This window comes from Callospermophilus lateralis, unplaced genomic scaffold (genome assembly GCF_048772815.1).
Source record: "Callospermophilus lateralis isolate mCalLat2 unplaced genomic scaffold, mCalLat2.hap1 Scaffold_93, whole genome shotgun sequence".
NCBI classification, from domain to species: Eukaryota; Metazoa; Chordata; class Mammalia; order Rodentia; family Sciuridae; genus Callospermophilus; species Callospermophilus lateralis.
In genome coordinates this window covers 394,108-398,345 of record NW_027517451.1, presented here as the reverse complement: position 1 = coordinate 398,345, position 4,238 = coordinate 394,108, and the positions used below count along the sequence as shown (strand labels likewise).

Below are 4,238 nucleotides of genomic sequence, written 5' to 3'. Positions count from 1 at the left end.
AGATTGATTTTGCTAGACTTTGAAAAACCTCATTTGCATTCCAAAACCAAACCTTAATGAGAGACCAAAGTCCGTGTTAGCAAGTTTATGAATACTTTTCTGCTCTTTCTTTGAATTGGTGTAACTTTGGCTAATATTGGTTTCTCTGACAACAGTCACATCTTCCTGCCTTCTCTGAAGTTTACTTGTCTCTTCAACTTGGTCCTTCTTCCTCTGTTCACCCCCTAAATACTGGTGCTCATAAGGGCTTGACCATCTTTCTCATCTTTCAATATATTCTTGGAAGATAACCTCTCAAGACCCATGGCTTCATCTACTGCTACCTGTATTCAAACAAAATCTCCCTTCTGAATTCCAAACCAACACTGCCAGCTAACTTATATCTCCCATAGGAACTGCAATTGCAGATTTCAGAGTAAACTTCCCCTGTTGTTTTTATCCCCCAACCAAAAATCTCTTCCAATCTTCATTATCACGTTAGCATCTCTTAGGTTTCTAGCTCATACTCTTAGGTGTCATAATGATTCTCAACCTTGGTTACACTGCAGAATGAACCAAGAAACCTCCAAGGAATATGATTCCCAGTTGCCACCCCAGACCTTCTCAGTTAGAATTGATTGAAGACTGGTGATCTGTTTTTAATGCTATTGTGATGCAGCTCTTCTCAAAAAACAGAATTTGGTCCCCACTTTACTGGAAAACTCTTTTACTCCCACCCCACCTAAATGTGTATATGCCACATCTTAAATATCTTTTTAGCTCTTCTGTTCTTACCCATTTACATTGCTACTGCCTCCATTTAGGATTCATAACTTCTTTCCTGGATTATTTCACAGCTTAAAAATTTGTCTTTAAGTGCTCGCTTCGGCAGCACATATACTAAAATTGGAACGATACAGAGAAGATTAGCATGGCCCCTGCGCAAGGATGACACGCAAATTCATGAAGCGTTCCATATTTTTAATGAATTCTAATGCACTCTGTTGTTACATATAACAAATTAAAATAAAAAGATAACATTCATATATTTTTTTAAAAAAATTTGTCTTTACATTGAATCAATTCTATTCTCCATTCTATTCTTCACATCTGTATTACTTTTTCAAAAAAAAAAATATATATATATATAATCATATGCCTTTTTGCTTAGAGCTCCAATTCCTCCAACTGCTTTCAAAATAAATTTTAGGCCAAGTGCAATCGCACACACCTGTATTCCCAGCTACTTAGGAGACTGAGACAGGAGGATCATAAATTGAAGGACAGCCTGGATTGTTTACTCAAACCAAAAAAAATAAAAAAATAAAAAGGGCTGGGGATATATTTCCATGATAGAGTACTCCTGGGTTCAACTTCCTATATTGCAAAGCAACCACCCCCCACCCCCCACCCCCGCCAACAAACAAACAAACAAACAAATGTTAAGGTCCTTAATTTATCATATGAAGTTTAAGGTCTGGCCTCTGGCTAAGTCTTTAACCTAACCTGCTTGTTGTTGAAATATACTTGATAACTCTATCACAATGAAATGAACAACCTGTGGTTCCTCAAATGTTGTACCTCTCTTTATTGTTCCTTTACTTTTTTTTTTTTTTTGGTACCAGGGATTGACTCAGGGGTACTCCATCACTAAGCCATATCCCCAGCCCAGTCCTATTTTGTATTTTATTAAGAGTCAAGGTCTCACTAGGTTGCTTAGCACCTTGCTTTTGCTGAGGCTGGCTTTGAACTCACAATCCTCCTCCCTCAACCTCCCAAGCCACTGGGATTATCAGGCATGTGCCACCACGCCCGGCATTCCTTTACTTTTGATATTCTGTCTACAATGCCATTCTTCTGTTCCTTGTCTTCCTAAATTTTCCTCCTCCTTCAAGACCCAACACAAGTGAAACCTCTGCTAGGAAGTGTTCCCCAATTCTATGATTTTGAAGCCAAATGTCTTTGTTTATATGAAATCTTATGTGCACTGCTAGACTAACACTTACTTGCTCTAACTAAATATTTCATATACTTGTCTCCTCCTTACTATGTATTTATTGAAGGTAGGAACCTTATTTATCTTCATATTTAAGTGTACCTAACAACTTAAAAAAATGAGTTAACCATCAGTCACAGAAGAAATGCACAAGTATAAATGCTGTTGCTGCTTTCAACCTACATTCAAGCTTTTGCTTTTAGTTTACTTCATGAGTATGTACAAATCTTTGACAAGCCTATCAAGGTTCTTCTGGATAAAGCCATAGCTTAAAGAAGAGACAGGTGGATGAAGAGGAGAAGGAGCAGGAGGAGGAGAAGGAGGAGAAGGAGAAAATTGGTTGAAGGGAAATAAGAATTAAAGAAATAGATCTCATGGCTGGGGATGTGGCTCAAGTGGTAGCGCGCTCGCCTGGCATGTGTGCGGCCCGGGTTCGATTCTCAGCACCACGTACAAACAAAGATGTTGTGTCCACTGATAACTAAAAAATAAATATTAAAAAATTCTCTCTCTCTCTCCCCTCTCTCACTCTCTCTTAAAAAAAAAATAGATCTCATATTTAAAAGCAATATAGCAAACATTGATTCTTCCCAACTTTCAAACCTAGAAAGGTAGCCTAGTATCCTGCTTAAGGACATGGTCTCTAGATTAGACTGCCTGCACTGATTCTTAACTCTACCACATAAGAGCTGTGTGAATGTAATGAGTTGTGTTTAACTTGCTGTGTTGTCCATCTAATAAAAATAGAAATAATAAAAGTTATTCACAGGGTTGTTATGAGGTTCAATTGTGCAAATATAAATGACAACATGTTAAGTATTTGATAGAATAAATAATCCAAGTGATGATACACTTACCAGTTAGAGATAAAATGGGATTTCCTTCCTATAAATGCTGCAAAACGCATGTTCTCCAGTTGTAGACCATTTTATGTTTTTCTGCCATACCCACCACCAAGCAGTCAACAATGGTCTCCATATGTCTGATTGGCTACTTGTTTCCTTCTCAGTATATTTCTTCAACTATACCTCTACAAAATCATTTTGGAACTTAGGAAACATTAAGAATTTTAGGCACTTTGGTATCTTGTATTATAATCCAACAATTTAAGATCTTCTGTAATAATGTCATCTAATTTGCTTGTTTCCTTCCCTAACTTCCTCCTGGTTTCATTTTGAATTTTTGTTAAATTCTTATTTAGAATTCAGTGAACCAAAACTAAAACTCATGGTCCTATAAAACCCAAGGGTAGAACTGAATCAATAGGAACTATTTAAGAAAATTGCCCAATCATTACTATGTCTCCATACCTCCATCCCCGAAAAAAATTAATTTTGTATTCAGTAGATCTAATTATCCCCTTTCAACTGATATAGTAACTGAGGTGGGAGAGATGATCTCAAAGAATTCTCACTGAAGCATTCTTTTATGTTCTTACAATTCGGGTGCAATGCTTCCATCTAGAATACAAGGTTCTTAAGTGGTCATAGAAGCCTACCTCATAGAATCTCAGGGATAGACATGGGCACAGTCTGTCACATGAAGAGTGAGTCTGCATGGACACAAAGAGGACCAGACCTTTCCGATCCTGGCTTTGCTTTCCATTGTCATTGTTCCCCGTCCAATCTTCAGCTTTCTGGTTTTCTTCCCCTGGATTACTGCACCTTCTAATTTGCTTACCCCTAAAGTTCCTCTGCATCCTTCAAATGTTGATCCTTCAAAATGCTATTGGAGCTGTCTTAAATAGGATCGGATCCAGCTCTAGTGTGCAAATCTTGGCTTGCTCCTTATTAGTTGCAGAGTGATCCCCCAAATCTTCAGAAGACATACGAGGCCATTCAAGAAAAGACAGCCCAAGATCTGGCTGAATTCCCTTTCCAGTGATCTCCCATCACAGTGTTTTTTCTTCCGCCATATTCAACCCTCCTTCCCTGGATATTCCCTACCCCTTTTCCCACCATGTGCTGTACTCATGCTTTTTCTTCCACTTGGAATGTTCTCTCTTCCTGACTTCCAGTCGCAAGCCTACTCTATCAAATCCTGGTGTAAAAGTGTCCCCTTAAGAACTCTACTTGGCGTCTACTCATTCCTTGCCTTGTGACAGTCTGTTTCTTGTCAGCTCCTGTTGCACTCTGTCCCCCATTGCCACACGTAGCACACACTGTTTCATGTTAAAGAGATTCACTCTTTGACACATCTCTTCTCCACTGTCTTGAAACTCATTTAAAGCAGGAATTGGGTTACCAACCTCTAAACCTCAGCG

General features: G+C 38.5%; 1 non-coding gene across 1 annotated transcript; it reads left to right on the top strand.

The window, feature by feature from the left end:
- Positions 1-855: 855 nt before the first annotated feature.
- Positions 856-962, top strand: LOC143641277 (U6 spliceosomal RNA). The gene has a single exon (XR_013155290.1). It is a non-coding gene; the product is annotated as a U6 spliceosomal RNA (small nuclear RNA).
- The last annotated feature ends 3,276 nt before the right edge of the window (positions 963-4,238 follow it).